This window comes from Nicotiana tabacum, chromosome 22, assembly GCF_000715075.1.
Source record: "Nicotiana tabacum cultivar K326 chromosome 22, ASM71507v2, whole genome shotgun sequence".
Classification (NCBI taxonomy): Eukaryota; Viridiplantae; Streptophyta; class Magnoliopsida; order Solanales; family Solanaceae; genus Nicotiana; species Nicotiana tabacum.
In genome coordinates this window covers 209,816,321-209,828,027 of record NC_134101.1, presented here as the reverse complement: position 1 = coordinate 209,828,027, position 11,707 = coordinate 209,816,321, and the positions used below count along the sequence as shown (strand labels likewise).

At 35.4% G+C, this 11,707-nt stretch overlaps 1 pseudogene; it reads right to left on the bottom strand.

The window, feature by feature from the left end:
* Positions 1–4,360: 4,360 nt before the first annotated feature.
* Positions 4,361–5,483, bottom strand: LOC107802906 (omega-3 fatty acid desaturase, endoplasmic reticulum-like; annotated as a pseudogene).
* Between the last annotated feature and the right edge of the window lie 6,224 nt (positions 5,484–11,707).

The window sequence follows — 11,707 nt, the reverse complement described above, 5'->3', positions numbered from 1 at the left end:
TTCTAGCTTGGATGTGAGCTTTGTCACAGTCTCCTGCATAGAGGAGAGGCTCTCCCCATCAAGTTGCTCGGCTTGCGAGGAAGTCCCTATTCCTTGCATTCCACACTTATAGCGATGAAATTTCTTAGTAGGAAGCCCGTATACCTTCCCCCATTTTGGACCCCCAGCAGCCTGCATCCAGATTCTTTCAGCATCCTCGTCCGAAGGTTGGATTGGGTCGCCCGACTCACTAGGTGGCTGACTGCGTATGAATTCCTCCACTTCAGCTGTGAAACGACCCTATAAGAAAAATTACATTGAATTAGTATTTCAAAATTTATATAAAAGTAAATCAAAATACTTAATGAAAAGTGAAAACTTACATGTACAGTCGAGGCTCGTCCCTCGACCCACCTTTCTTGATCCGTCTCTTTCTTCTTCTTTACAATATGAGTCTCCTTCAATAGCTCATCTTGGTTCATCGGATGCCCCAACTTCTTCTCCTGAAAACTCATAAATTTTACTATATATACTACACTAAGTATTAGTGCATTAGCTAATATTTTAGTCTATTCATCCTTTGTATTACAAAAGTGTTAACGGGTTAAATTTATATTATTTAGATAGTAAATACAAAAGTGATTTTTAATTTTGACCATTGTTGACCTGAAAAGAGACCAACTTTGGTCGCTAAATATACATAAATTTAAATTAGCGACCAAAGTTGGTCGCTAAATTTAAATCAGATTTATTTATATTTTATATAATATTTAAAATAATAATATAATTGTTAAACATTAGAACTGGGTCCCAGATTAGCGACCAAAGTTGGTCTCTATTTTTTTAAGCGACCAGCTTTGGTCGCTAAATTTGAATTATACTTTTTTATATTTTATAATTTTTTAAATAAAAATATAATTATTAAAATTTTATAACTGGGTCCCATATTTGGCGACCAAAGTTGGTCGCTATCTGCTTACCCCTTAATTGGCGACCAACTTTGGTCTCTATTTTTAAATTATATTTATTTATATTTTATAATTTTTTTAAATAATATTATAATTATTATAATTTTATAAGTGAGTTCCCCTGTAACGACCAACGTTGGTCGCTAATCTCTGTATACCTTTGACCAAGCAAGTCTGACCAGTCTGGTCAATATTTTGACGAAATTAGTGACCAAGTAGCAACCAACCTTGGTCGCTAATCTATATCAAATAACTATTTTATTATTTTCGCCAATTTAGCGACCAACTTTGGTCGCTTTTCTTGACAGACCAACTTTGATCGTTTTTTTCCGGAATTCTAGTAGTGTCTCTCTCTTTTCCATCCGTTGCAACACCTTCTCTTTTCTCCCCCAAACGGAGTTTGGTAAATTCAAATGCATTTTAAAAAAAAAATTAGTTTTATTCGGTATTCACATTGGGGCCTATTAATGCGCGGGAAGTCAACATCCTTAACAAATTAAGGCGATTTCATACCCAAAATTCGAACCCGATACTTCTAGCCGTGAATGAATAAGTACTTACCATTCCACCGGAATCTTCACAGATAAAATGCGTACGTTTTGATTTTAAGATATAAGTCTATTTTGAATCATATGTATTATACCACAGACCTGGACGCGAGTAATTACCCTATTTGTGAAATATAATTACCCTATTTGTGAAATATAAAGTTTGTGGTTGAGATTTTAAATATCATGCTTTCTTTTCTCTAATTATTAGAGCCCCGTATTTCCTAATTTTTGGGGAGAAGAGATGCCACTCTTTTTGATGTCCTTTTCTTATATATCTTTCTTCTTTTCAACGTCCTTTTCTCGTATCTTTTCTACTTTTTACGTCATTTTCTCATAATCTTTCTTTCTTTGCCTTTTCGAGGGACTGTAGGGATATGCGCAAAGCTGCATGCACGTGACTAAGTGAATGGCTTTCGCATGATTTTTGACCTAAAATTTTGAAATTATAACAAAGCTAAAGGACATTAGTTTCTATTAGCCTGCCACCAATATATCATGAAGATGCGCAGATTCTGCAAAATCCCCTCTTAAATGTATCATATAATATTATCATGAGTTTAGCACAGAAAACAGATAGCTAGGAGAAAAATAAAAAATATGGTGTAATATAGTTACATGATGAGACACTCCAAATTGGAACCATAAAAAAAAAAAATATAGTTAGACATCTCTATAACAACATCCCTATATAACAATCATTCACTAAAGTTAATCTTACCTCTCTATAACAACTTTTTACCTATAACAGTAACAACCATATTTATAGCAGAACGCTTTTTGTGAAATTACCCCTCTATAACAATCATATAGAATCTTTAAGATTACTAATAATAATTATAAAATATGCACACAATCTTTTCCATTAAACAAAATTTCTATCTTGTATAAGATATCAGATTTAAAGATTTGCACATGATATTTTTTCTATTGGACAAATTCCAAAAAATATTATAGAAAATTTAATTGTTAAGCTCTTAGATTATCTTCAAGGAAAAACTATTGGATACCTTTTTACTGAAAATTTGGACATGAATCTTCGGCAATTCAAGTGTAATATGGCTAGTAAGAGAATGCAATCTACGAAACAAGCTACAATTATAAAGTTCTTCCAGCAATCTTGGAAAAAAATAATTTTTAGGTAGCTTTAAAATGTCCGTCTTAGAGTTTAAATCTTTATACTTCTAGTTATGAATTTATTAATAATATATTAGCTTTTTTCTATATTTAACTAGTGAAATATGCATATCTTTTGGATTTTAAATTTGAATAATTTTCTTATCTTTTATATGTAATATTAAAAAAGGAAAAATAATTGATTTTTGGATAATTTTTATCTATAACAGCCAAAAAATATTTAAACGTCAAATGTTGTTATAGGTGTATAACAAGTATTCACTATAAAAGCCAAAAAATATCGGAACAAACGAGGCTGTTATAGAAAGAGTTGACCGTGCAACTACTACTTGCAGCTCTAAAGTTATAAAAATGGAATATATACATTATTTCACAAATTAAAATTAAACTTTTATATGGTTTCTTACTTATCAATTTGGTACTACTACTACTACTATTTATTTGAAAAATGTAGCTTGATCTAAATTTTAAGGGGTGACAGAAAATGAAGGGTAAGCGGTGATGATGATAAAAGAACCTTATCCCTTCACATAAATTAATCTCTGGTCCATTAATTTGTGGACAGTTCCTCGAGCTGTCTTCATCACTGGGCATCTATATATTTTTAGACATAGAAAAAAAGAAAAAGAAAAAGAAAAAGAAAAAAAAAGAGACTTAACAGTGAGGTTTGAAGTGCGTATATATACTCACATGAACGCTACCATCACCAAGAAAGAGTGGTGGATCTACATAAAATAAAAAGGGTAGAATTGGACCCTTTCATTTCATAAGAATTTCTGACTCCGCTACTACCAAAATCTGTGGTGCTCTTGAAAGAGTCATCACCAACTAGGTTGCTGAAGTATGATAGAGTTGTTTCTTTATATATAGTTCGAGTCAAAAGCAATGAGTTATAGTTAAACTTATAGAATCTGCCCTAGATCCGCATCTCATTATGATAGAGTTGCTCAGTTGAAGGAGATCATTTGAAAACAATATCATCAAATGACCTTGCATGTTGGTACAGGAAGTAAGAGTTGCAGCCAAGGATGACTTGCCGACTCTTACACATTTACAGTAATATGTATATAGTATGGTTATTCTTATTGGAAGAGAAAAAGTTGGCAAGTGGTCCTTGGCTACATCTTTCTTTCTGCCCCTCTAGCCAGGTCTTTGGTGATGATCATAATCAGTGACAAAGCTAGGAATTTATCTAAGGGTATTTAAATTTGAAAGAAGTGAAAAAGAAATCCCGACAAAGGGTGTTCAATATGTGTTATATACCTTTAAAACGTAATGTTTTACGTGCAATTTTTCGACGAAGGGTGGACAACTGACCACCCTAATAAGCATGTGGCTTCGCCACTGACCATAATCATCAATCTTATTCGTGGCTTTTCCCCTCATAATTATTGGGGTGATCTTGAAGCTGGCACTTTATTAGAAGTCTTCTACAAGACCATGGTAATGTCTTCCACTTTCTGTATCTGCAAAACATGCTGCCTTTTTGGTTTACCATATATGTTGTGTTTAACTGCCTTTCACACACACACACACACACTAATAGAGAATGTATTACATATATTACACACTGCTAGGGACTTGTTTTAGTAGCATATTTTGTCCTATATAGTCTTGAGCAAAATGTTTCCATCACAAATAAAATCTATCAAAAGTTTTAAGTTCGATAGCCATGTGTGCCAATAAAGATCAGTCCGCAACTACATTTTCCTCCTTGTAGTAAGGGTCTAGCGACCTGCATTAGAGTTCAGACATCAAATGTGACTATATTTGTGTTTAATTAATTCCTGCAACAATTGTAAGATCTATTATTTGGTATTATTGCTTTTATTAGAGTTATACAAACTCTTTGAACTAAGATTTGCACTCTACTTAATTTCATAATTTTCAGACTTTGGACCTTACAAACATGGTGGAAAAAAGAAGTTAAAGATCTAGTTCCCCACATACATGTAAAATTCAAAATAAGGGTTTTCAAGATCATAATTATTGTATGGCTGCGCAGAGAGTTTATAAGCTTAGCAGAGGTCCTATATTTTTTTTTGTTGGAAATATTTGTTGTTGAGAAATTATGTTTCTGTAACATTAGGCTGGTGAATAGTCACTCAGCCTTTTCCCAAATAATTTGAACAGTTGTTGATCAGTCTGATAGTACACAATTTCTCTATTGATCTCTAACAAAATGGTCCTTCTTCATGCTTTCTCACTAAATTTCCAATCAAGTGATGGAATTATATATTCCTGATTTTTTTGGCTCCATGTAACACTTCCCAAGTATACTGGCCTTGCTGCTTTTGTCGCTTCAACGAGGTGATACTGTGGTATTGAGGAAAAAGATGGTGAATAACATGAGTGCCAATATCATGCTGAATGTTGATTTTATGGCTCCTTACCACGATACCAAGGTAACTTTTGCTCATGGCCATGCTGGTGCAAATATGTGACAAAATCCAACCACATCACGAAAATCATATAGGGAACCATAAAGCTTAAGCAGTTGAAGAAGAGAACAGACAACAGTGTAAAGATAGTAGAGGAGAGCCACCATGACAGTCCAGCACAATGTTGAGGTTACAACATATTTTCTCTCATGAGGTTGAAACAAATCACTGTATGGATTAAAATGAGAACCTTTTTTGCCTGAACTGCTTATTGGGTATGCTAACAAGGGAAATGGAATCTTGAATCTAAAAAAATTGGTTGTAAAATCAAGTTCTTTGTATAGCTTTTCTGGCATCGGCACCCAAGATTCATCAGCTTCTACATTTCCATGGTTTTGATGGTGAGTTTTATGGCCGATTCTCCATCCATGGTAGGGTACAAGCAGTGGCAGAGACAAGATTTCTACTAAGGGAGTTCAAAAAGAAAAAAGTTAAAAGAAGATTGTAGCCGGTGGGAATTGAACCATTGAACCAATGATCTTACAAATGTTTTGAACCCCTTGACCACTAAGCTTTTGCGCTATGGCAAGGAGGTTCAAAACATAATATATAGAAGTAAAAATTAGATTTTGCCTTATATATACAATATAATTTTTCAACGAAGGAGGTTCGCATACCCTTCTGCCCTTCTAAATCCGCCCTGGGTACCTGTCCAACCACACTATTTAGAAATGCACTGTCTGAAAAGCTCCCATGAACACAATCATGTCCAATAACAAAGATTGCCCAAAACATAGTACCCAGAACAACCCAACAAAAGTGGCAAAAATTACCAACTATCCATATAAATTGCCATTGCTACCAATGCAGCAATAATAGTAAAATCTCTAAAAACATAACTTAGGGATTTCCATGGATTTTTAACCCAACTATGCTTAGGAATAGCAGCTCGAATAACTTAAAATGGAGGTGGTGCACTTGGATCAAATTCCAAATCCATTTCTTCATTTGTCTTTTCAAATTTCAATCCAAGAGACCCCATTGCTGAAAAGATGAATTATGAAAGGAAGCAGGTTATATTTTTAAAACCCAGATTCAGCTAAGAGCTTGGATATCAAAGACGGTGAAGATGGATTCACCACTTTCTTTCACCACCTTGTTTGATATTAAATATGTAATATGAATAATGAGGGTGCATTAGAACTCAATTTTACAGTTTTTTTAACCTGTTCATCTGAAAGTCTACATAATTGTCTTCATTGTTATTTATACAAGTAGAAATGTGTATCTGGAATTGTTCTTTCGACTTCTATTCCTTGTTGACAAGTTCTAGCATATTAAATGTACTTACACTTTTGAATATAGCGATTAAGTTCCTACTCCTTCCGTCTCATATTATCTATCATGATTCTCTTATACACACTCCTTAAGAAAAATTAATTATGATAGAGATTTTGGCTACTTTACCTTTATTCATATCTTAATATTTAATCTTTTTTCATTGGTATTTGAACAAAGTTGTGCATAATTGAGGTGTTTGTACTCTTCAAAGATAATTATTACTAAGGGTAAAAGAAAAAAAAGAAAATTAATTTTTTCTTGAACTTCTAAAGTGACAAATAATTTGAAATAACTGTTTAGTAACCACGATTGATAATATGAGACGTCGGAAGTAATAGACATGTCAATTGTGGAAGTAAATCGACTATTATGTTTTTCAATTCCCAATCCCCGCTGTTGTCATAAATGTTTTAAAGAAGAGTATCTAGGGTTCATGAACCCCTGAAAACTCGAGAAGTTTTATTTTGTGTCTCATACAATTTACATTAGTTGTATGAGGTTCCTTTTTGTCTCACAAATTTGTGGACCCCAATCTTACACTTCTGGGTCCACAAAACTGTGAGACAAAAAAGTTGCCTCATATAACTAGTGTCAGTTGTATGAGACACAAAATAAAATTTTCTTGAAAACTCCTATGTATGCTAGTACTTTCCTTCGTTCCATTTTATACGACACTATCTTTTTAGGAAACTTTTAAAAAGTATATAGCCAACGTATTGCGCCCATGTAGCCATATTATGAGTTTATACCCGCATACCTAATATTTTTTTTAACTATGTTTATACATCCTTATACATTGTTACTTATACATTATTATATAGAATGTATACACACCTATGTAATTAGTGTATCTAGCTACCTTGTAAAAGTGCATACATATGTATCAACCTTGTATAAAAATGTATAACAAAAAGGTCTATAAACGTAGCTAGCTAAAATGACGATCTTCTTCTGTAATTTTTACTTGTAATTCTTATTCAATCCAGTCCAAATTAAATCTCTACCAAAATGACGTCAATTTTGTAGACAATCTCCTTAGATTATCTCCAGCAAGTCTAGATAACATTCGCTCTAAATTTACACAAAAATTAAATTTGAAATTCAAATCCAATTCTTTCAAGTTTGTTCAACAATGGTAGGTTACATTTTTGTTTTGTTTTAAAAAGAACAGAAAATACAACAATTAGGAACAATACAAATAAGGGGGACAATAGCACCGATATTGTTACCTATATGTCTTGGCTATATAATCACTCCTCTGCGCCTCACATTGCGTTATGATGGCAGCCTCATGTAGAGGATTCATGGTGTAGCTGCCATCAATGTCTCACGAGGGCATATAATCTCATAGCCGTGTGGATATTTTTCCAAAGGCATAGGACCAAGGCAACTCAAACCGGGCTAAACCTTACCTTACTAATCCTATTGAGGCAATGAAAAGGCCTCACCTACTAGCACGCATGTAAAAAATAAGAACTGGAGAGTACCAAATATTCAATGATCATCATAGAGTTTATAACATACTCTGTGATGATATTACAAATGAGAATACTAATAAAGTGGTATAATAGAATGAAGTACCAATTTGGTTCATGTCCCTTCTTTTCCAAACATGTAAAATCTTCAATTTGCAGTTCTTTGTTGTTTTCCTCAACCGTGTTCAAAAAGTATTCAAAAATCATCATTTCTTTTTTGAACGGTTGGACCTCATTGAGGTAGTTGAGGCAGCCTTCTTTTGTTTGGCAACTCTCATTGGAGGTCGCCTAACATTTAAAAAATCACTGACCTTGTCGTCCCAACTATTTTTCCTTGTATGTGCCTTTTTTATTTTTCCACTATGCATAGGTGATAGGTCACCTTTTCTTGATGCCTCTGCCCGGCATTGATTTAAGATATCATCTTCCTCCCCTTCTTCATATATATCTCTACCTACCAAAATTGGATTTGGCATGTGTTGAGAAACACCTTGAGTCATCAATGTATTTCCAGCTTGTGCAGGAACCATATTTGCCGTACTTTGTTGTTGTTTTTGTGATTTGTTCCTGCTCATATTCCCACGACCAGTGCAAGAGACTGTATGACTTAAAGAAAGTAGAGGAGCAGTACTTACAATTGCATCCAGTAGTTGTCTCTCCTTAATCGAAATAATTGGAGTAGTTGTTGTGAGTTGCTGCTGCCCAGAATTTGGTTTTGTTGCTGCTGGGCGATCACCAGTATGAATACTAGTTGAGGCGTGCAGATCATTTTGTTGCTGCTGCATTTTAAGTGTTGGTGTAATCACAATTTGACTTGTATTAACACCTGGAGTGGCCTGCTTGGCACATGTTTCCGCAGCGCTAACCAACCTTCTAGCTGCTGCAGCTGGCATAGCAGCAGTAGGAGAGTTTCTGAGGATGAAAATAGGAGCATGAATGTTCAATTTGGTCGTGGGACTTGATGTTGTTGCCTCATGATGCTTTGGCTTTACTGGAGGATCGATCTCCTCACCTGCACTCTCCTGATCAACCTCCTGCTCACCTTCTTCAGATGAATAGCCAGCAAACCCATTACCCCAATCCTCTTCATCATCCTCCTCTCGTTGTTCACGCCACAACTTAGAATTGATAGCCATTTCCTTTACCTTTTGTTGAATAACCTCATTGTTGTTCCCAGTTGACAGGACAAACTGCCCAGATTCACCTTTGAACTCCCCAAAAGACTCTACTGACTGAGAAGGGACATCAAACACGGATGTGTTCAACGTCACCATTGGTTGTTTAACCAAGGTGGTGTTCATTACCAATTCTGCCTGGGCCTGTTTGATAATGTTTTCCACTTGTGAACTGGAAAAAAGAATCGTAGGAGTGCTGGACCTTGGTACAAGCTCGCCCTTTGACACTTCTGCTACACTGCTATTTATAGCATTTTGTCGCTCTCCGGAAACCTTAGCCAACTGGTTGCTGGTTTTGCCTCCCTTGTTAATGCTTGAAATTGGGACTATTTGTTGGTTAAAAGGACCATCATTTAAGGATATTGTGTTCCCAATCTTCTCATGGTAGTCATTCACGTTGGCTAGTGCATTGAAAGGATTCGCACAATTTCTCGAAATCTACTCAACCTGCATCATTTTTTTCTATTTGGAGTGCCTTTTTTGCTGGAAACCATTGTCCAGTTATTCTTACTAATTTGCTGCCCAACTTCCTTTGTATCTTGTCCAACATCAATAGGTGTTGAAACAATTTCAGCTGGAACTAAAACAGCAGTAGATACATCTACAGGAGTTGTACCTGCTGCTGCCGATTTCTCAACTGGTTCAACCAGTGCAACAACATGATCAACAGTTATTTTCAATGCAGTAGTAGACTTCGAATGTGCACCTACACCACTATGTCCCGCCCCTGCTACCTTTAGTTGGTTATTAGCAATGTTTACTTGATTCAAAAACTCCTCTTGCATATTATTTTATGTAGAAGTTCCTTGGTTTTCCTGTTGCCCAGCCATATACCTTTCTTTCTGCACGTTACCTATTGGTTTTTCAACCAAATTAACAAATGCAACTGTAGTTTTAGGAGCCCCAACCAAATGTCGCTCCCCCGATGCAGTCAATACAACAGTATACTCCAACGTTGAACATATAGCAACTGCTTCAATTCCAGATTGCACAACATGTCCTACTACTACATCTGTTGCATTATTTGTGGCCTTGGTTTCTCGATCAGCAGTAGTATTAGCCATCCCCGCAGCTGAGACTTGAAGTTGTTTAGTTTGTACATTCACCACTTTATACCCTGTTGAAGCTGCATATTCCAACTCCATAACATCTACATGGTTTACCTCAACAGTAGTTTCCACACCAGTTTTTTTTGAAGTAACAGCTCGATCATTACTATTTTCCAGAGTCCCAGCAGTATGTTTCAAAGGAGCTATATATATATATATATATATATATATATATATATATTTTGTAATTAAACCATCACCATTCGTTTGTGAGCCTAAGGTGTGGGGGGTTTGTCTTGGACCCCTACCATGTAAATTAAAAATGAAATTACAATGACAAGAGGGGATATATTACCCTGCCTCAAATCTACAAAAGTGATTGTCAAGTAATCAAGGAAAGGCGTAGCCTATACAAAAAAATCCTTTCCAACATACAGAGAATCAACTAACAAAAAAAATTACATTTTTCTCCTGAAAGTGGGAAACTACCACTTATCAAGTTAAATCAGCCCTTTTGCCTCTCTAGGCAGATTTTGATGAGAGTGATATAAGGTCCTAGTTCCACTTGTGAATGTCATTTTTGCCAGAAGATCAGCAATTTGATTCGCTTCCCTAAGACAATGAGAAATGTGATAGCTAGTGTTGTTGAGCATTGCAGAGGTGCCATTGATAATAAGTTGAGCTTCAAGTTGTTGGTGCCTTGATTGATAAACATGTTAGCAACTATAAGAGAGTTAATTTAGACGTGCAGGTTAGTATGCGCATGTTGAATGCACCATTCCACTCCAAATCTAGCAGTTGTGACTTGTGCTTGAGAGCTGCTATACATCTGACAGTCAGCTTGAGCTTCTCCACCAAGGTGCAAATATTTCCCCAAGTGCCATTAGTATCAACAGTAGGGAAGACATCTTGTAACACAACTTTAATGCTCCAAACACTTTGAGTAACCATTCTATATAGATAGAAGCTGTTATTACCATATTTGCATGCAACAACAGATAGTAATAGGAAGAGCTTGCAGAACTAGTTTGTGCACTTTATTATTAGCCTTCTTTTTCCACCATACATTAAGTAATCCTCAGTTAGGTAAATGATGATGTATGATCCCCAGAGGGTTGCCCATTCCTTTTCACACATCTTCCTTCCACAAAAACATGTTGTAATATTTCCACTCCAGGCACCGGGCAGCACCTACATTCCTTACTTTTTTGAGAACCAAACCTGGTAAGACCTTCCTTAAATAGAATTCTACCAAAGAAAATCCTCTAAAAGGATTGCTTGAATGGGATTGACTTGTGCCATATCTTGCTGAAGGTGTCATTGATTAGCCTATGTCTCCTGATCAGATTCCAAGCAGACTCATTTATAAAGTGACCATCCTCTGTAGCATTTCAGATAGAATAGTCCTCCTTGTCTTCTTGGCCCAACTCAATAGACATGATGTGTAGAGCAATTTGACTAGGTAGGGTAATGTACAGATTCTGTGCATCCCACCTGTTATTAATCATGAAATCTTTGACTTTCTTCTTGGCATTATTTCCAGTGTTGAAATTAGAACATATATGTGCAAGAGGTTCCAATTTTGTCTGGTTGTTCCACCAAAAACTACAGTTTCCAACATCAATCTTTCAGGTGATTTGCTTTTCACAATTAT